We start from the raw sequence: 22,420 nt of genomic DNA on the forward strand, positions 1-22,420 counted from the left end.
TGGAATTCGTTGCCCAGTAGGAATGGCTTCTGTAGAAGGCTTCTTCTCATCGGACAAGAAGAGTGCAGCTCATGGAGAAGCACATTGCCATGGCAGAGCTGCAGAGCCCATCTGCAGGGCGCTCCAAGGCAGCGCTGAGCCTTGAACGGGAGATAAAGCCCAAACAGGCAACTGTGCAACCCATGGCGAGGGGGAATCAAGTGATGCTTCGAGCAATCTGACATGATCTGAGCATCAAGCTCTGGCTGAAAGAAGCAGCAAGCCAGCTGGTTTCATCAGTAACCCATTCTATGAATGGGGAACACTGTTACGAGGTAAAAACAAAGACCTTCGAGCGCTTTTCCCACCCTCAAACTTAGTAGGTCTCAAACAAAAAAAGCTCAGAATCCGCACAATTTAAAAACCAAACATTTAAATGTTATCCATACAGCGCCACCAAGGAAAGGTATCTGCACATCATGGCTCATAGGAGAAACCCCTGTAGGCAAAACCCAGCACAACAGGACCTGGATGCAGGAGACAGGAGAGTTCGCAGCGCGGATCACTGGTCCTGAGTGGAGGGAGGCGGCAAACGAGCCACACGCGAGAAACAGAGACAAGTGCCACCCTGAGCTGAGAACGTATAATAATAGATCTATAAAGATGCCAATCCCCCGTTTATATCACGGATAAATACCTGTGCGGCTGCATCAAGCTCCTGAGAAAACCCCACACCAGAGATTTCTCTGCTCCCGTCTCCATATGAATCCACTGCAAAGCTGGACTAAATGCCTCTTTTCCTCTCTACAAGGCCTAAATGCCGTGCATTTTATCTGAATTATCAGCATTTGCCTGGTTTTACCTATGGGGACAGCAATCACAGAAGAAAAAATAATACAATAAAGGAGGAAAACTCCCATACAGCTTATTCAGAGGCTGGAAATGTCTCGCAGGTTGTTGCACTGTGATTTTCTTGCATCTCTATTCAAACAGAAAAGCAACACGGGGAGAGTCAAGATGTAAAGCGGCAGCCGGACTGACCAAGGAAAAGGTTTGCTGGAAAAGAATAAAAATGACTGAGGGCCAGAGCAGAACCCACTGAGCAAAACCAACTGCCCTAAGCTGAACTGGTTTTACCAGCTTTGTAAGCCCAGTTTAGGCTTGTAGGAGACTCCAGACAACACCGTTCAATCAGAGTTCGAAATTAGCCTTCTGCCCAATACTGGCTTTGCAGGGGTCTCAGAGAAAGCAAGAATTACTATGATATTAATGCCCGTATGTGTGCCAATATACCAAGAGATTGATGGTATCCTTCTTAAGTAATGTGAGAAGCCAGGATTAATTCAGTCTCGGCCCAAAAGGCCAAGCAGGCTCCAGACCAAACAAGACTCACGGAAATTAAGGCCCAGGCTGAGGTGACTCAAACATCCCCTGGGAACACAAACACCTCCAAACACCCTTGAAAAGCCACCAGGAGCATCATTACAAAGAATCAATTAAAAACTGTGGGAATGGAAGAGAAGGTGCAATTCCCCCCAGTGTTCAACTCCTCCATCCCAAGGCATTTTGCTTGTGGATCGGTACTTTCTGCCCGTGAGCAATGATGAAACAGCTGATTAAACTTTAACGGGGGACTGCTCTTTGAAGCAGAGGAGAGGCACGGCAGGGAAGGGATGCATTATTGAAAGAAGGGTTGGTGTTTTCCACCCCAGCAGCCACCATGAGGTTGCCAGGCAGAGCACAGCACACCACCCCATCCAAATCCAAGCGCCCCGAGATGAACATTACGCGGTAACGTATGCTTAAATAATCCGTTTAGTGCATCTTCCCATTGGAACTTTAACAAGGCACAAGTTTTACAGCTGATCTTTTGGCGTTTTTTTTAAGGCACGCCAAGAAGAGTCTCACCTAAGTTTATTTCTTCCATCGGGGGACTAAACAGATCTTTTCACATAAAATTACCTATCACATGGTGCCTATAAAAACATGCAGCTGTAAACATCCCAGTTTCAACCCCGCAGCTGCAAGTTATCACAAAAATTACAGTTCTACAGCAAAATGGCTACGTGCAATAGGTTTTCTACCTGCCTGGAAAGCTTTTCCATCAATGCTGCATTATCACCTACGCTACAGCCCCAGCCACATGCCCAAGCGGGGTTCTGCTGGCCATGTGCAGCACGCACTGCCTATCACTTCAAACCAACGTTTCTCCCTTCTTTTGTTAATCAAAGAACTAACCCCAACACATGCATGGAGTGTCTCCCGCAGCATTGACACAATAGTTTTCATTTGCAAGTTGAACTTCAGTGCCCAATATTCATTTATCAACATTAAGCTAGCTTCCCCTCCCCTCTTTTGCTCTCACAAGCATTCTTCTTGCTTGGTTTTAAGTGGGCTCGTGGCTGCAAGTGTAAAGCTATTCTGCTCCTTTTGCTTGGAGAACAGTTCCCCAGATGACCCCCCCGAACTTCTCTGCCCTTGGCCCCTGTGACAGGGTTGCCTGTTGTAGGCAACATTATTAAAGACAAAAAAAAGAGTAGAATCAGACTTTGCAAAGGGCTCCCATTCAGGGAGATCCATTATCATTAATGGCATGCCTCCCAGAATCTATTCTTCATTTCTTTTTCATTTTCAAATGTCAATGCGCGTTGTCAGAACGCAATTGTTTTCCTTAATCATCCACAGCAGTGAAGTAGAAAGTGCTCATCCTCACGGTGTGGAAAAGTCACTCGCCTTATTCATACCACCCTCCCTTTCGAGAGGATGTTTTCCAGGCTGGGTTTGTCTTCAGGAATCAAGGCACACACACTCATCTTCAGCACGAGCCTGTGGGAGTGATCGAGATCCTCCCACCGGGAGATTCGGGTTTGTTTGCTGGGGTTGGCACTGGAGGAGTATGAGGACACGTCTCAGAGAACCCTGAAGGGAAAAGCATCTAGGAAATGGGGATTCTCTTCCTCTAAGCTTGGGAACTAGAAGAAGAATCAGGGCATTGCAAACGTCTTGATTTTCCTCAGGAACTGGAAATTCACTCTGCTCCGTTACTACTTCTCGAGAGCTGCTCCTTGGTGCAACAGCCACATCGAATCCTTTCACTTGGGTAATTGTTGGGTTTCTCCCCCCAGCAATCACAAGGAGAAGCTGCTGAAAGGTACAGGCAACAGACTCCGTAAAGAGCTGTTGACAGCTCCCCGGAAACTTTTACATTTCAAATGCATTCTGCCCACATTTCCTATATTTTCTGTGGTTCTTAAGCTCCTCAATTTAGCACACAAAGCTATTTGCATGAAAATAGCATCTTGAGAGTTTCTTATGGAAGACTTACAATGCCTTTCTTTAAAAAAAACACCGCATAATTGTAGAATTATGTGTCGAACATCTCAGGTAGCTGGGGTAAGAGGAGAATGAAGCACAAAACTGATTGCAAACATTTTTCTTTCATTTTAGATCCCATCAAGTTCTCATTCTCCAGCTGCCACTCACGATGGTGCTCCTGGACACATTAATCTAGTGCCATTATCATTCTCTAAAGGCAAGGAGCACTTTTATTAAAGCAAAGACAAATTAATGTAATGTTTTGACTGCCTGTGTTTCTAAAAATACATGTGGACTTCCTCTTGACCTGCAGGTGAGAGAAATCTATATTGGTTTATTCTTGGACTAAACCAGCTCCCCCAAAGAAAGAGAAAACATCCTGTATCTCGTAAGCACCCCTTTCCTGAAGTCCTGGAGAAATGGCTGGAACCTACGATGCATCCGACAGGTCAGCAGAGGATTAGCTGAGAGATGAAATCTGTTTCCAGATGAGATGGTCCTATGCAAATCCACCAGACCATGAACTCCACCAAGACTGTGATTTGCAAGAGGAGAAGCGCTATCCAAGCAAGGAGATCACCTTTCAGGTAGCCAGCAATCATGTCACTTATGGTTGTTGCTCTTGCAATTGACACGTTAAGTTGCACAGGGTAGTAAACAGGCAGTTAGCATTGCACCGTGCTCCAGAGAGGAAGAAAAGCAGAGTGCTTACCAGATTTTTACACTTGCTGCTGTTGCAGAGCACGTTGCAAGCGCCGTCTGACAAAGAGATGGCTCCCAGTGCTGGGATGAGCAAGGACAGGTCACAGCTGGCAGCCAGTCCATGCAGTAGCTATGGACAACAGAAGCTCCTTGGACCCTTCTGGACTCAACCTCTTCTCAGGTTGCCCACAAATACGGGGAACTGGAGCCAACAACATGGTCCTACCAGCCCCACCTGCCTACACCTAAACACAAGGACTCTCTGGCCAAACCTTTGTCACACAGGTGATCAACTGATCAACCAAGAGAACTGAAGAAATACCAGCTACGTGCCTTGGCTACCAACTCCGGCAAAGACTTTTCCTTACACTTGGCTCTGTCACCATCAGCAGGTGGGTGAAGTGACAGCAGCTCCTGGGGTGACATCAGAGCGGTGACAGGCAGTGACTGCAGGAGACAGAGCACGGCGCAGTTCACCCACCTGCAGCCTATCTGCCTTCAGCAGCAGATGATGATGTTATTCCAATTGCCTGGGACTCACAGAACCAGGTTTCCACCAGAACGCCTAGGAAGAGACAAGCAGCCAGCGCAGATGTACATCATGCAGTCTATTTGATATTTCAGGCGCTTCCACTTACCTGGAGCCGGGTCTTGGAGCCATTCACGCACACAGGGACCAGAAACCATTCCCCTGAAGGCTGTAGCAATTTGGGGTATTTTGCAAGCATTTTTGCTTCCTGAAGGCCTGAAACAAGCTCCACATTTCCACTTCAAAGTTCCTAGTAAAGGAGATATTGCTCACATAGAAATCCTGAACTCCAGTGGAAAAATCCCTGCATGAAGACAAGTCTTAATCAACTATTTTCCCACTTGATAAGATGCTTCCAGAAACTGGCAGCACACTTCAGACACCCCATGAGAACGTGACCTGCCATAGGCTTGATGTGCAGAGATCCCAGCAAGGGAGATGCGTCAATTAAGACAATAATCAATGTTATCTGTAAGGCAACCATTCGCCTTAAGATCATCACAAAGTCCTAAGAAAGAATCACTGCCACCACCTTTTAGGGCGGACCACGTGAACTGTGTATGATGTTGGGTATCAGTAAAGGAAAAGGAAGAGAAGAAGAGAAACAAACTTCAAGAAGGAAGGGTAAATGGCATTTACCCCCAAACTGGAACTGCAGCAGGGCTACAGTGTTCAAAATTCTTACAGGAATTTAAGATCTGGCCTTATTGTCCTTTGATCTACAAGGTTTCTGCTTCATCCATGCTCATACCCCTAAACGAGACCCTGGAGTTTATTCTACACAGATGCCAGAGACTCCACAGGTCATAACGAGTGCTCAGATCCTCAGTTCCAAAATAATACACACACCTCCGGTAGCACAGACCAAAATGAGGAAAGGAGAGGAGAGCACATCAGCAGGAACCTGGACAGAATGAAAACAAAGAATAGCAAATCACTTGTGCAAACACAAGAAAAACACAACCAAGAAATACACTGAAAACCTTAAACCAAAATACTGCAAGTAGAGAAGCTCTCCCGTGAGACAGCAAGAGACTTTGTTAAACACTTCTGGCTCTTACTGCAGAGGCAGGAAGAACAGACAAATTAGAAAGATGAGAAGGTAGCAAAACACAAGGTCAGCAATAATGTGATCCCAAGGTATTATTGGATTCAGTCAAGGTTAATCAGAGAAGCCAAGTTCTTACGTTGGTGCCTTCGCTGGGTACCTAAAAATGATGTAAGGATCCAGCCCAAGAAACATTAGACACTCTCATTTCTGCCTCACAAAGAAGTATTAGCGAGAGGCTGGTTAATTAAACCAATAAAGCACAAGCGAAAGCCTGGCCTTGCGCCACACCTAGAGCAGGGCTGCTGCGCTCACAGCTAGGATCCCATCGCCGGGGATGAGGGAGCCGAGGACAAGGAGCAGCAGCAGAAAGAACAAGACAAGCCAGCTGATTTTTCAATTAACAGCCGAAATAAAAATGAATTGCTTTTAGCTCTCGGCCTTCAAAGCGCCAATACTCTTAAATAACACAGATACCTGGCCACTCTACAGCCCTATTAAATCAACTTCATTTGTTTTAAGCAAAGCTGAGCGGTACTTCTCTAACAAGCGCTTCTTCAAGCGTGACTCGATGCGCAGGGAGGAACCCTTTCAGGGCAAAGACAAAGGGCTCAGAGGGATGCCGGGGAAGAAATTTCTCTTTGGACTAGAAACCCCTCACCATAGCAGCTTCTGGCCAGGCTAGGAGCGTTTGGATCATCTGCTTCTGCTCAGGCTGGGCTACATCTTTCTTTGTCCCACGGAGGCACGTTGATGTCCAGATGTTCAAGTGTAAGGGTAGGACTGCAGGCTCCTGGAGGGAGAAGCAGACACCTCAACAGCTGGTGCACCCAGGCACGACACCCCAAACATTCCCCTCAACAGCACCCAAAACCTTCCTACTGCCTTGGTCTTAGGGGAATCATAGAATGCCAGGGATTGGAAAGGACCTGGAAAGCTCATCCAGTGCAATCCCCCCATGGAGCAGGAACACCCAGATGAGATTACACAGGAAGGTGTCCAGGCGGGTTGGAATGTCTGCAGAGAAGGAGACTCCACAACCTCCCTGGGCAGCCTGGGCCAGGCTCTGCCACCCTCACCCCCAACAAGTTTCTTCTCAAATTTAAGTGGAACCTTTTGTGTTCCACTTTGCACCCATTGCCCCTTGTCCTGTCACTGGTTGTCACCCAGAAGAGCCTGGCTCCATCCTCCTGACACTCCCCCTTTCCATATTGATCCCCAGGAATGAGTCCCCCCTCAGTCTCCTCTTGTCCAGCTCCAGAGCCCCAGCTCCCTCAGCCTTTCCTCACACGGGAGATACTCCACTCCCTTCAGCATCTTGGTGGCTGCGCTGGACTCTCTCCAGCAGTTCCCTGTCCTGCTGGAATTGAGGGGCCACAACTGGACACAATATTCCAGGTGTGGTCTCCCCAGGGCAGAGCAGAGGGGCAGGAGAACCTCTCTGACCTACTGACCAGCCCCTTCTAACCCACCCCAGGTACCATTGGCTTCCTGGCCACAAGGGCCCAGTGCTGGCTCATGGTCATCCTGAAATGGTTAATACGAATCAGAAACTACATGCTCAGGACCCATGGTGCTACGGATCCGTCCCCAGGTGTGAAGCAAGCCAAGCAAGGGGTCTTGACAGCAGCCTTAGTGCATGGTGAGCCTCTGAGCTGTCACCCAGCCCACCTGAGACTCCCAGCCTTTCCTTTTCTCAGCAAAAAAAACAAGGATTTTGCTTATCAAGCAGGTCTGAGGGGTGGGAGTGCATGCTACACCCACACTATCCGCAACTGCATCCTTCCCAAGATCCTTGCAGACCGTGGCTGCCCAGCCCATCACCCTGTCCCACACAGGAGCACATCACCGGTCAGCGCTCACCCACCCTGCTTACCGAGGGCTGAGTGAAGCTCCTGGAGCTCTTTCACCATGTTTTAAGCACTCGGGGCTTCAAGTTTCATTAGTGGTTACTCTCACCTGTCATTTTCTTCCGTATCCTTACCTCTTTGATCATTTCCTGTAAGATCCACTCACTCCAACCCCCGACCCTTCGTCTTGGATCCAACACACAACCGAACACTTAGTCGCAGCCTCTCTCTTCCTGCTGAAGAGCTCTCCAGCAGCAGCTCTGCGAGACAGCCAAACCCACCCAAAGGCCCCTTCAACACTTAGAGCATCCAACTCTTTCCATCAGCCGCCGGCTCTCCATGCACAAGTGACTCTTGTCCACGCACGACCGAGGCGCTCGCGCGCTCAGCACAAAGCACCTCGGCGCATTCAGAGCGGCTTGTTATGAGCCAGCTTGAATTAACCTTTCCTCTCAGAAACCTGAACACGGAGAACGATGCTTATCCGAAAGGCCCCATAACCAGTCAAGAGCACGCGGCACGGCTAAGCCTGGCGGAATGCTGAATTGCCTTCCTGGGATGGTTAGATGAGGGACATAATCACGGGAGAAGTATCTTGAAAGAGTGAGTCTTCGTGTCTCTTAAAAGCACCGATAATCAGCAGCTCATTTTCTCTGTCCTGGTAGAGCTTGTTTGACTTCTTCAGAAATGAATAACCTGTCCTTAAGGTCAGGCTGATACAAGCACCGCTGATTTTTCAACAGCTCAACTTCAAGGCCGCCAGAACAGCAAAATTATCATCATTTAAATGTATCATTAGCTAAAGCAGAAGTTTCATTATTTAAAGTAAAAAAACCCAACATGAATACATGCGGAAGGACACCTGATTTCACACTTTTGGATAGCAACATTTTGGGAAACAGCCTTCACTCTCCAGTACTAATCGGTGCAATACAAAATACGGATTAAAAGAAGACCTGGGGAGGGAGCAGCACCACACTGAGAACACAAATAGTTTACTTCTCACCTGCCCCCACGCATCTAATTTTAAATCCTTGCTCTGTGCTTTGCCTGCAGGGCACTCCGAAACGCAGCATTCGCATCCCATTGCGGCACTTGTTGTCCAACGCTATGTGCTCCTCTCCCTCGCGATGCACCCAGGCTTCAAGAACAGAAAAAAATCAAGCATTAGGACAAAGTTGCGATTGTTATTCGAGGTTTCAGAAGCGGGAGGGATGAGGGAGGCCAGAAAATGTCACAGGCTTCTTGCGGCCGTGACACAGGCTGGCTCGTGGGCAAATTAACACAAGCGGGAGGATTGGCTGGGGCTCATCAGGGTAATGAAACGTGATATCCGCTGGAGAGAGCAGGGGCAGGGACACGCTCCGCTCCGCCGTAGCGCCGATGCCCTTTAGACAAAAGACTCCCTGGTGAAATGCAAAACAACTCCGGGATGGAGTTGTATTCCAACAGGAACCAAGGACAGCAAACCCAGAAGCATGCCAATAGAGCCCTTCTGCTTATTGCTGAGCTGCAGGGCGACATGCCAATGGGGATTTGGGGAGGGCATGCTCAGAAAACACTACCTTTTTCTTTTTTCCTGCTGTGCTGTTGTTCAGGATCCAGATAAAAAGGTCTCACCCCAAAACCAACCTCCCTGATGACATCGATGGGCCACACACACCAGCCATAGTTCTTAGGACAGACCACAGCAACCACTGCACCATGCAGGGGGGCAAATTAACCCGGCAAAGAACCCTTCCCATCCACGCTCCTCTTTCCTCCTGCAGATCAGCCCAAACCTGCCAGCACTGCCCTCCTGCAAAGACACACACATCCCAGCTCTCTGTGACCTCTCCCGTTCAGGAACGCTGGCTCTTAGGATGGTCTGTGTCACCTTGGGACTGCGCAAGGAAATCGTCCCTGTTAATGCAGAGGGTGACCCATCTGGCACCCGCCATGCCCCGAGCAGGACTGCGGGTCCCGTCTCTTCAGAAATGCTTTTTGGGGGTGTCCCCGGCTTTCCTCCCGTCCCACGTCCTCCAACAGCTCCCAGCTCGCAGATGAAGCTGCTTGACCTGTTATGGCCTTTCTACACAACAGCTCAATTTCAGGGCCCTCTTTGTACATATTTCCCCAGTTTCTGTCTTTTACAGACACCAAATCCATTTTGGCAAGAGTGGTGCTCGCCCAGAACTCTTTCCAGAGGAACTTCAAGGCAGTTCTAGGAGAGGTTCTCCAAAATAGTAACTATTCTTGCCCTAACATCAGTTGGGCATCGTATATATGTTATTAAGCATACATACAGAGTAGGAAAATACCCATTACCCCATGGCTAACACTACCTGAGAGATCCGCTCTGTGAGCCTGGTGTAGCTTTGAGTAAAAGGAGACATCAGTCCTTGGGGGAAAAAAAAGAGAGATCACAGCTTTAACTTTGCTTTTCACATCTTCCCCCGCAGAGGAAACACTGCAGTAAGATGTTGGGTGAAGCATAACACATCCCACGCTCCGCAGCTCAGCTTCAAACACTGAGCCTTCCATTCCACAATCCCAAATCGTTGCGCTCAGCCCGGTCAAAATAGGCAAATTCATTTGTTCAATTACTCCTTTGGTGCTGCCTGGACTTGAATTCATTTTAATGAGCACATATCCAAAGATGCCAACACTTGGCCATCCAAGATTGGGTTGTTGTGACCCTGGTATTCTCTGGCTTCAAAATCACCTCTTGGACCTTGACACCAGCAACATACAGACATTTGTTTCCCCAGACAACTTATGTTTTTTAAGGACTTTTAAAAGGCATTTGGAAAAGCGTTGACTTTGCAAACAAAGTTTCTACGCCGTGCAATTTGTCTGACACGCGGCATCTTAATTTGGACGTGTGTTTTAAGAACGCTTCTCCAGGCGCTGAGCGGCTCAGCTTTGGTTACATAAATGGGGACATTTACATTTGTATGCGCTAACAAGAAACGAATGCCTCTTTCCCTCCCCGTTAGCATCTATGCGTGTCACGGCTGCTGCTCCCTCTCCCCACCTTTCCCCCTGTCTTCAGGATATGACTACAGAAATTGTCAGATTGAATTACACTGATAAGCCATCTCATTTAATGCCCTCTCTAAAATAATACCCCACACCAGCTGCTGCAGAGGAACACTTAACACTCCTTATAATTGACAAGGATGGAACAGCACCACCACGAGGGACGTACTCGGTTGCATTAGGGGGCCCCCTCCTTTCCTTTAGCATTTTGCCATGTATATTTTTATCCTGGCTCACATACCTGTGAGTTTAATACTTTGAGCAAGTCTACTACGGTATCTTCCACCAGGGTTAGCACATTAATTGTGCGTGCAACGTATTGACTCCTGTACAGCCATTCAGCTCCAAGTTTAAATCTCCTACGAGGGCTACGCGAGGGCACGAGCTCCAAGACCTCTATTCACCCCATGGCAAGAAGAAGGATGATCAGGGCCAGGTTCAGCCCGGTGGGCACACAGGCAGCCCCGTGACGTGCAGGAACAAAAGACGTGGTGGCTAATTGGATGACACGGCGCCCCCGCAGCACGGAGGGGACAAGGCTGGGCTACCTTGCAGAGTTCAGCTTTCCTCCTCGACGGGGAAATTTGCAGCGTAATTAAAATGAAATGCTGGCGCCTGTGTTGCGCGTTGAAATATTGATGGTGGGAGGCATAAAGCATTTTATGAATGCATGGTTCCATTGGGTGATTTAGTGCCCGCAAACACTGTTTGCACACAATCTACTTGAGAAGAAAAGGGGAGAGATGAAAGAGCAAATAGCGGTTTTATCACTGCAGAAAAAGGGAACGGAATTGGACAAAGTTAAATACAATGTATTGAAAGGTAGTCTTTGGCTCTGAACTTTAAATACAGCAGGAGCTCCCTTGCTCTTGGAAAGGATCCACTGAAGTCCATGGAGGTTTTCTACCTTTCCTGTGCTACATCACATAACGCTGGGAAGGGGCTACGCTGCTTTTAATTGTATTCAAAAAGAGGTCAAGCCCCTAGTTATAACAGGGCTTGCAGTAAAGTACTCACAGCTGCCTGGGAGGACACACAGGTAGGACCCTCCATCACCTCCATTCACCTACCACTGTGTCTTTACTACTAGTCCCATCAGCTACGGTTTGGCCAAATGCAAGTCTGACTCCATCCTTACTTCAAAAAAAAAGGGGGAGAGGAAATATTCAGAGAGTTCTCTAATTAATCACCTAATTACGGAACATATCGCAACTCCGGACCAACCAAAGTGCAACATTTTCAAACGCACAGCAAAACAGCACCCCTAAATACCAAGCTGAGGACAAACAAATTAAGCACAGCTCCCCAAACCGCCCCACACACCTGAAAAAGAGGATTTGCATTGCACATGCACAGAAGCACCTGAATCTTTAGGATGGAACTCAACCTGCCCAACGCCAGGCTCTTTGCTCGCGGTCCAGCTGGGTCGTAGACGGGACCATCATGGAGCAGTTCAGCGCACCCAGGGTCTGAAACGGCCCCCGAGATTCATTCAAGGCATCTCTCTTGAGATTCCATACCCAGATGCTTCACTTCAAGGCCTGTGCTGACTTGGGCTCAGCCCAGCTCTCGGTGACACTCCACTTGCAGATGCAGGCATAATCTTCTTTCACTTCTCTTAATTACTATAATAACAATAATACCTGTTCCAAAAATGAAGTCTGTTTCATTAGACTTCAGCCTTACATTTTCTACTTACGTTTCCTCCAACACTCATCTCCTTTGCTGAGCTGAAGAACTTGGCTTTCTGAGCCAACTGAAGAACATTACGTTTTGACTGCACATTTAAATCTGCACGTACAGTTTGAAATCATCAGTACAAAGCAGATGCTGTCCCATAAGCAAACCACAAGCTGAGGTAGAAGAGGCAAAAACCAGAAGCAAACCCAACAAGGGTGTGTATTCAAAGTTGGCTGGTTGTAAGAGGCCTTACTAGCTACATATGCTGAGAAAATACATTTCATTTTAAGGTTTGAGCCTTTTTTTTTTAACACAGAGATGGGATTTATACAGCAGTGCAACTTTTTTGCAAGATGAATTTTTATAGCCCGTGTTCACTTTACGAGTCACTCACTGCAATGCAACAAAACACTTTTTGAAGCCCCTCGATTTACTATTTACTCAGCAGAAAACATTGGCAAGAGAGGTCTGTAGAAAATTAAATATACGCACACATTGAGGAAAACAGTAAGTGATAGATACCGCTCAATGAAATTTTATGTGACCAATAGCTGTGATTTAAAGATTGCATTAAACATCTGAAGCTTTAACTAATCACTGTATAAATAACTTAGAGCGGTGGCTTTGGGCAAATGACGGATAGAAGGGTTCTCAGCAGATACGGACACGTATCACCCACGAAGATATACAGAGGGGGAAAAAATCATCCCTGAAACACTATTGGGAAAACAAACAGGTCTGCAAGACAGTGCAGTTTCTTATTGAGAAGGGATGGGTCTTACCGCTTGGGATGAGGCTTTGGGCAGCACAGAGGACATGGTGTAGAACACCTGATGGGAGCAGCAAAGCTGCTCAGCCGGCTCAATTCTTCAAAGCTTGGCCTTTATTCTCTTTTATTTCCTCCCCACCCAAGAGAAAAGGATGTGTTTATGAGAAACGGGAGTTAGAGGCCAAACCCACCGCCCTCGCAATGTTCATGGACTGGGAGACCACTGGGAACCCAAGAGCAGGGGACAGACTTGAGCGTCTCAGGAGGCCTCTCCGAGGCCTTTTAGCTCTCCAACCTAAATCACATTAATCTTTCCAAAGGAGGAATCACCTCAGGGCACATTCAAACTGGCAGGAAGGAAGTGACGCGACTTCCCAGCATGACGGAATATTTGCCGTGTTATAACGCGCCAGTGTCCAGGAAACAACCCCACAGGTGGGCGAGGACAGTGATGGCCTCTCGTCCTGCAGAACAAGGCTGAGCGTGCAGCGGTGGCTTCTCATCGCTTCAGGAAAACACCAGGTGTTGGGTGAGGTCGGGAAACGCTTCCACAACGCGGAACTCCTCCTTCCTGCTTTTGAGGTTGAGCATCCAATTCTGGCCAGTTTCGCATTACCAGGCGCAGATGCAGCTCGCCACCGGCAACGTTAATTTTTGGCATTGAGGAGGGTAATTCAGACATCAATAATTATTGATCTTCGCTTTCTTTCAGAAAGACGTTCTCGTTTTACCTACAGAATGAGGATAATCATATGTTGTTTGTCTACCTCTGTCCACTGTTTTCCTAAGGATAATCACTTTAGATAAGAAGAGGAGCTGAAGTTACTGCCCAAGTTAACCCAACATACAACACGGGGTGGGGAGAACAGAACATAAAAACATGAACAAGGTCAGTTTTGTGTGGGATGAGGAAGGGACTGGACAGGAAACTGCCCTTCTACCGTCACTTTTGGCTCCTGTTCCCATGTTGAAATCCAAGAGCTACTGAAGACAGATGGGTTCATCCACGCTGTTGGGTCTGGATACTACTAAAAATTATTTAGTGGTCAAGAGCTGCCATGCAGAGCATTAATTAGCAGAGTTACGAGGAGAGTGACTCTACCGGCACGTCAGCTACTAATAATAGAGCCCAAATGGGTCGTGGAGCATATCCAAAAAGAAGATGAGGCAACCGTTGGCTTGTAACTCACCTCCAACGCAGACAACAAAGGCAGCAGCTCTACCAGAGGGCTCGTTGTCATCTCCCACCTCCTGGTAGAAGGGACATGTCCAGGATGAGCTGCTACGGGGCCAGGAATCCTCAAGGGAAGAACAGTGCCCTGGGGATGGAGATGGGACCTCCACACCAACCCGAGAGTGCGGCTGCAGGTTGCCAAGGTGGAAGGTCAGCAGGTGGGTGCTCCGTTTTCTCCAAGATCTGCTGTTTTAAGCCCTGCTTTTCCCCTTTCTGCAAGGGAACCTGCAACCCTTGCAGACCTGCCCAAGAGACCTCGGCACAGCGTTCCTGTACAAGAACCTTCTGGTTTCTACCATTGGGGGATAGAAACCCGCTGAGAATTGGGTCTCTAACACCTCTGAGGTCTTGATTTCTCCTTGTCTCAGTATAAAACCTCCCCCCATCCATTTCAAGCATAAAATCAAGAGCACAAAAATCTCTCTCCCCATGTGTCTACAGGGCCTAAAAAAACCCAAACACCACAACAAGAAGCTTGTTGTGGGGCTTTTTCTACATTACTAGAAAACAAGCCAAAAAAGAATGAACAAAAGTGATTCCTGGGAGAGGAATCTTAAGCTGCACTTAAGATAAGCTCCCAGGTGTCTGGAGGAGCACAGGGAATGATGATGAAATAACTATATCATGTATTCACACATTTCTTGGAGCACATACTGACACAGCTGGAAGACACTGACAGCTCTGCAGAGTAAGACTAATTTCTAAGCACTGAAAATCATCTTGGTGGAAGGTTTAGGAGTAAAAATTATCCAGCGAATCTGACAGAGCGGTCATAATTCCGGCATCTAACATCTCAGTAATGCCTGAGCCACAAATTATCGTTCTGCATCAGCAGAAAGCAGAGGTCTTAATGCTTTTTGTTGACAAGGCAGACTTCATCACTGGCTATAGTGATTCAGAAAGGAAGACAGGTGCTTTTTGCAGCATGCTTAGTGCCAATGAAGATACAGACACAAGGCGGAGAGCGCGAGATCTTGGCCTGTTCTCCACTTTGTTTAAGTTTCCTCTGAGCTCTAAAATGCCCACTCTGGGGTTCTGTAAAAGATAAATAGATTCCACGCTCTAAAGTAGGGCTAAACCTCCCAGCAGAGTAACGAAAGCAACTAAAGGTAAAAACCAGCACGCTATTTTCTTCCTCTTAAACCAAACGTGGAGCAGAGCTCATGTTGTCTCTCAAATGTCATCGGAAGACAGTAAAACCCTTCTGCCCAGCTCACCTCCGCTGGTTCGTTACTTTTGTCAACGAAGCGCATGCAAAACGTGACCCAGAACCACAGCGACCGCAGTCTGATTTTTCTGGTTCGCAGCCCGTAATGTAGGTATTTTACAGCACTGCTTAATGAAAGCTTTGCACCACTAAGCAAAAGGGAAGCGTTAAGCTGCGGTTCTCACCAAAGCTCCAGAAAGGCCAATTCAGATCCCAAATTTTACTGTGCAGAGGGGGTGGGTGAGATGTGCCCGATTTCAGATGGGTTCTCACTCCTTCCCCCCAGAACAGCCACGTGAAGAACCGCGATGGCATCAGGGATGTACCCGAAAACGCAAGTGCTTTTAAAAATCATGGTCCTCCCTCCCTGTGCTGAATTTGATAGCAAAAGCAAGACTGGATTCCCAAGCGTCTAGTGGGCTGAGGTACATTCCAATACCTCATGGAGCACCCATGCTGATTTGAGGCGTCTCTCAGCCCCATAAGCCACTAGTTACCTACCGAAGAAGGTGGATCAGCTGCAGTCACCAGGCTCGAGCGGGTGATGACCCGCTCCAGCTGTGCAGAGGAGACAGCCGAGTTATCCCAGAGCACGCGGCCACGCGGGCCTGGAGGGCGGGTGAAGCACCACGGTGTCCGTATTTATTTACATGCTGGGCACCCACCATAAACTGTTGATCAACAGCTGGTTCCTGGAGGGAAACCCCCCTGTGCCGAGCGCTGCTGCTGCTGGGGCACAGAGGTTGCTTTGTGATCCTGCTGACTTCAGTCCCTGCTGCCACAGCAAGATGACATCTCCCAGTTGCACTGGAACTGATGGGCCTATTTCCTAATGCAACTTGCTTGACGCAGGAATAGGAGTTTTGGGAAGGAAAATTCCTGGTTTTGTTCTCCCTCTTCTTCTGCCCTTGGCCACCGGGTCTGTCCCTGTCCCAGCTCAACTGGGTCTCTTTAGTTTGGAGAAGAGGAGACTGAGGGGTGACCTTATTAATGTTTATAAATATATAAAGGGTGAGTGCCATGAGGATGGAGCCAGGCTCTTCTCGGTGGCAAACAATGATAGGACAAGGGGTAATGGGATCAAGCTGGAACACAAAAGGTTCCACTTAAATTTGAGAAGAAACTTCTTCTCAGTAAGGGTGACAGAGCACTGAACAGGCTGCCCAGGGGGGTTGTGGAGTCTCCTTCTCTGGAGACATTCAAAACCCGCCTGGACATGTTCCTGTGCGACCTCACCCAGGCGTTCCTGCTCCAGCAGGGGGATTGCACTGGATGAGCTTTTGAGGTCCCTTCCAATCCCAAACATACTGTCATACTGTGAAACTTCAACCAGGTGTTCCTTCATTTAATTTGCAGGCAGTTTGTCCAAAGCTGTACCCACCACACTGGCTGAGGAGGGGGAATCACCAACAAACGGGTTCTCCTGAGCCTGACGAATGTCAGAGGTGGATCCCCCAGGACACCCTCACTTTAGAAACCCTCCCATCCCGTGAACAACCATTGTGTCCCCACCTTGGGCCACACTCCCGCTCCCCACCTTCCCTTCGCGTGATCAGCACAAGGACCAAGCTCTCACAAGGACCCTCTGGAAAGCTTATGGTTCAGATCAAGCCTACGCAGCTCCATTTTGCTGTAGCACATCAAACTTCCAGCACGGGCTGCAAATCGGTGGCGGTCGGTGGCATTTCATCTCTCCTCCTCGCCGTGCCTGCCACACGAACACTTTACCTCAGACTTTGAAGCGAGTTGCTACGTTATTTAATTCACTATCCGCGACAAGTGATTCACAGCAGCATTTTGGTTTCTTAGGGAGTGCTGTGTACACAGTTTTCCCATTAATTTCTACCCTGCTTCGAACAAACAGTGTGGACAGCATGGTCCAGTGGTCGTTCCTACCAAGAGCGGGAACAAGCAAAGCAGATGGATTCAGTCCATAAGAAGCAGTACAAAGTCATTAGGCTGGGGAAAAAGAGAGATGGTAATATAAATAGAAGAGCAACCTCATCAAAAGGTTTAATGCTAACAAGGAAAAAAAATCAAATCAGCATTGGTCCTGACATGAGTTTCACACAAGAGTTTCTGCAATCGGATTCTGCACAGAAAAATGCAGAACTTGCCGATGTATCTCCAGCAGCTCCTCCGTGCCTGGACACCCCCTGTGCTCCCAGCAGTGGGACACGATGCGCTTTGCCCTGCTGGGGAGGCTGGAGCTGCAGCTGAGCACCCCAATGGGCCCCTACAGACAATCTGTGAGGGACCAGCACACCCAGCAGCCAGCCTGGGATGTTTATCCAAAAAAATCACAGGATCACAGGATGCCAGGGATGGAAGGGACCTGGAAACCTCATCCAGTGCAATCCCCCCATGGAGCAGGAACACCCAGATGAGGTTACACAGGAAGGTGTCCAGGCGGGTTGGAATGTCTGCAGAGAAGGAGACTCCACAACCTCCCGGGGCAGCCTGGGCCAGGCTCTGCCACCCTCACCCCCAACAAGTTTCTTCTCAAATTTAAGTGGAACCTCCTGTGTTCCAGTTTGTACCCATTACCCCTTGTCCTATCATTGGTTGTCACCCAGAAGAGCCTGGCTCCATCCTCCTGACACTCCCCCTTTCCATATTGATCCCCAGGAATGAGTCCCCCCTCAGTCTCCTCTTGTCCAGCTCCAGAGCCCCAGCTCCCTCAGCCTTTCCTCACACGGGAGATGCTCCACTCCCTTCAGCATCTTGGTGGCTGCGCTGGACTCTCTCCAGCAGTTCCCTGTCCTGCTGGAACTGAGGGGCCACAACTGGACACAACATTCCAGGTGTGGTCTCCCCAGGGCAGAGCAGAGGGGCAGGAGAACCTCTCTGACCTACTGACCACCCCCTTCTAACCCACCCCAGGTACCATTGGCTTCCTGACCACAAGGGCCCAGTGCTGGCTCATGCTCATCCTGCTGTCCCCAGGACCCCCAGGTCCCTTTCCCCTACGCTGCTCTCTAATAGGTCATTCCCCAACTTATACTGGCACCTCTGCTCTTTCACCTGTGATTTGAGAAAGAAAAATAAATCAAATACAGTACTATGATATTGTGAAATACCTCCTGAAGGCAGCTCTGGGAAATAAAATTCACAACCCCACCGCAGAGCAAAGCTGCTGGCGCTGGCCGGTCCCCTCCGCCAGCCCGGGCCATAAGCTCCCCATGTCTCTGTCTCCAAGGAAATCACTGCCTTCGCACATTCTTTTTCTTCACTCACCCATCATCTCCTTCACATTATAGCCACTCTTTACTTCTAAAGCAACCACATATGTTAAATATCCCACTGAGTCGCAGTTTTCAACTCCTTTTTCTTAGAAGCCTGCCATTTCTAGTTCCAATCGAGGAAGAGCTCGTATGCCCAAAAGATTCTCTGCTTCTCTAATAAAAGGTCTGTGCAGACAGACTTGCCTGTCACATCCGCATGCAGAGCCCCCTCCTGTCCCTTACCGCAACACCGGCGATTATGAAGCTGGAAATAAAACCTGAGGACTTCTAGGACTTCAAAACAGCAACAGTAATCAAAGACATCTCACAATCTGGCTGGAGAAACATCCCCGGTGCTTATGTACCTAAGGCCGAGCGCACCCCAGGAGCGGTACCAATGCTCTGGTGTACCAAAGGACATGGAGATGTTTCTCCCCAGAAACAATTTGGCAGCTGAAGAGCCGCTTTGCTGAGTGCGGCCCCTCTTTAGCAGGGCCGATCACGCCAGCACTCGCTCCTGGGTGCGGGGCTGAGATGGCTTTTCAAAAGCCCCAGCCCTGGGCTGTCCCATCAGGTTTCAAGGGAGCTCTCCCATTTCTCAGCATCTTCCTGACCCCTAGTGACAAGATGTGGCTGTACAGCGGCCGCTTCGCACGCAGCGCCCCACCAGCCTTGCGTAAACAAGGAGCAAAACTCGCTCTTTAAGATGGAAGAAAGGTTTCCCGATCCATCAAGTTACTCACCCTCCACAATCCCTGCACATTTAACAGAAAATCCAAGCTGTTTAGCAAAGAGACTCAAATTTGGACTGAAAGTCAGGAAACAAGGTGAATTCAGGAAGCTTTCCTTGCACCAGGCTCCAGCTGTGCCCAGGGATTCGGGTTCCGTGATTAATCCATCAGCAGACCGGACAAAGCGAGTTTTGCTGTATCACCTTCCCTCGGGGCAGAAGCATCCTGCTGTGGGAACGGAGCGACCCTGGCAGGGCAGCAAACAGCACCATCTCACCACAGCGACCACAGAGCACACTGCTGGCCCTGCTGCAGGCCCTGCTGGCCCTGCTGCCCCTGAGGGCAAAACCTGCGACACGGGAGCATGTGTTCACTGCCAGGGCCCGTGGCCCTTGTTTTTTGTCACGACACCTAGATTCAAGGACAAACTCAGAGTCAAAGAAGGATTGTTTCAAGTCTAATTCATGCCAGGTTTCTCCACGCATGGGCTAGGAATGGGTCATCTCTTCCAGCACCAGTGTGACAGAGGAGAAGGTACTCATGGCAACGCGTACTCAGGTACCCTGGACTCACGTTTGCATCCTCCTCCTCCTCTGGGAAACATCCCTTTGCTGCAGGATTTCTGCACGTTGCGTTCCACCGCCTCGCATGCAGCTGTATCCGCCTTGGTACCCATGTCTGCTGTGCACTACAAGTGGTTATGCCACTTTTATTGCCATTTTTTCCAATCTAGCCTTCCCCGGAGGCACCTGACACCAGGACCTTTAACCTAAAGCGTCGTGTGAGCAGCTCAGAGGAGCCCGCACTCGTATCAGCCTCCCATTTATTTTGTTCATTGCACTAAGGCCAATTCCCAGCCCTCGCTGACTTTGATAAAATGACTCTAACAAGAGGACGTCTCACACAGGAATAATTAACGATTCATCTCTATTTATTGGGCCCTTTTGTCAACTTAAACTTGTCACAACTGTCATAAATCCCCTCCAGTGCTAAACAAACCCTTTAATTAAATCTATTGTGCCACAAGAGCAATACTTCAGATACCAGAGGAGTAGTCAGTGATGAAAGAGGTTGGCCCAGCCCAGCTCAGAACACCCTTGGGGGGCTGAGGTTCACCTGTGACCCTCAAGCAACTTGCTCAGATGCCATCAGCATGGATGCAAACTCTGCAAACATATTCCTGGAGAATTCCTGAGGCTCCGCAGCTGGTTACTTGTTTCCCTGCTGACTAAGCAGTTGTTCCCACCCTCCCTGTAACACACGAGTTTCAATCTCAGCACGGGAGAGAACCCAAAGCCACAAAATACATGGACAATTCAGCACCCACCAGGCGAAAGTCTGTTCCCCCACTTGGTGGGTTGCTAACAGTCCTCCGGACCCAGGTCGCCCCATTCGGGGAACAGAGGTGAAGCACAAAACACCCTCTCCCTCCCAAACAGTGGGAAGAGGGAATGGCAGATGGTCCCAGATCTAAAGAAGGGCCACGTGCATCAGTTAAAGGCGAAGCAAACTAAAAGCACACCCAGAATTTTCTAAAGGCCTCTCTAAGGAGCAGGAAGGGCCATCCTGACACAGGATCGAGTTCAGCCCCTGTCTCCAGCTGCAAACCTGGGAGATGCAGGAACACAGCGAACACAAAGGAACCTTCTCCCTGTTTCTGCCTTCACAGGAGACGGGGACAGGCTTTTGAGCAGGGCCTGTTGTGATAGGGCAAGGGGTGATGGTTTTAAACTAAAGGAGGGAGATTCAGACTGGACATGAGGAAGAAATTATTTACACTGATGGTGAAACACTGGCCTAGGTTGGCCAGAGAGGTGGTGGATGAACCATCCCTGGAGACATCCCAGGCCAGGCTGGACGGGGCTCTGAGCAACCTGAGCTGGTGAAGATGTCCCTGCTCATGGCAGGGGTGGCATTGGATGAGCTTTGAAGGTCCCTTCCCATCCCAACTATTCCATGATCTTCACATGATGTGTGTTTTCCCATCTAGGAACCCCCAGCAGGTCCCTCCCGTCCGTGCCACACAAACCTCTCCAAAGTGGCGCTGCAGGACACGCACCCTCCTTCCCAAGGACAGCGCAGAGCAAACAGCAGCCCTGGAACTGCTCCGTGGTGAGATGAAAGTCTCCTTCTGCCAGTGTCATCAGCAAACATCCCGCTGCTGAGTCAGCGGCGCTGCTAACCCAATGCAAACCTGCACTGCAGCAAACAAGCCGGCGCTTTCTTTACCAATTAATCCAATTTGCCTTGTGAGAGGGGACAAGATGTAGAATCAGAGTGAATTCACCGTGATTCAAACCATATTCACAGCGCAGTGGCTCCCAAGGGATGCCCGAAAAGCACACCTGCAGGAAGATGGCATTGAGCACATTTATAACACTGCTAAGTGAGGAGCTAGCATGGACCATGGGGAAATAATAAACCATAAGAATTACAAAACCGCTTGTTGCTCTTGGAGAGTCCTGAGCTCCCGCAAGGAGCTTCTCTCTCCTGGAAGCAGCAGGGACCGCGCTCTCCACATCCTACGTCATTGCAAGCAGCCACATATTGCAGCCAGAGCCGTCGGAGAAGGAAACTCGTGTCCCCTCTGCCCTCAAAGGGACCATCAAAACCTTTCAGGGGGCGTGAAAGGAGAAGAGGGGGGAATTCAAAAGGCAAATCTTGAGGTGGGTCTCAATCAAAGCAGCTTTGAGGGTCAGGGACATTTTGTTGGAAAGGTATTGATAAATAATAATAGGAGGTGAGCGATGCAAGAGCGCCCTTCAAATACACAGAAGCAATGCAGGTATGTGGGTTTAGCTGCCACTGACCCAGCCCGAAGCAGCACAGCTCTAAACTGGGCAACAATGGAAAGAAAAAGAGAAGAAAGGACCCCCCCCAGCCACAATTTTACAGCATGGATCAAGGAAAATCATGGCTCTGTTGAGAGTTTCCAGCAAAAGCATGTCCCTCTACGAGAGACCTCGTATAATGCTGGAAGTTAAAGCTTGATTTATAACTTAGGAGAGAAAACGCAGTTACAAAGGAGCTGGGTAATCAGCAGATACAATATAATTAATCGTTTTTCTCCTGATATTCTCACCTCTAACGCGTGGAGGTGTCCGTCAGTTGCTCTGTGCTGGCAGCACGCA

At 48.9% G+C, this 22,420-nt stretch overlaps 1 protein-coding gene across 6 annotated transcripts in view; it reads right to left on the reverse strand.

Annotated features, from left to right (window-relative positions):
- The window catches only part of SGPL1 (sphingosine-1-phosphate lyase 1), a 231,618-nt gene that overhangs the window by 171,812 nt on the left and 37,386 nt on the right, over window positions 1-22,420 (reverse strand). For 2 of the 6 annotated variants that reach the window (XR_014184163.1, XR_014184164.1), the window contains exons 15-16: window positions 7,450-8,564; window positions 6,235-6,366 (exon numbers count right to left, since the gene is read on the reverse strand). The exons of 1 other annotated variant lie outside the window; for it this stretch is intronic. The gene's annotated coding sequence lies outside the window, so the exon portion shown is untranslated. The remainder of the gene's footprint in view (window positions 1-6,234; window positions 6,367-7,449; window positions 8,565-22,420) is intronic. 3 more of the 6 variants (XR_014184161.1, XR_014184165.1, XR_014184162.1) reach the window with 2 other exon arrangements.

This window comes from Streptopelia decaocto (genome assembly GCF_964273445.1).
Source record: "Streptopelia decaocto genome assembly, chromosome: 5".
NCBI classification, from domain to species: Eukaryota; Metazoa; Chordata; class Aves; order Columbiformes; family Columbidae; genus Streptopelia; species Streptopelia decaocto.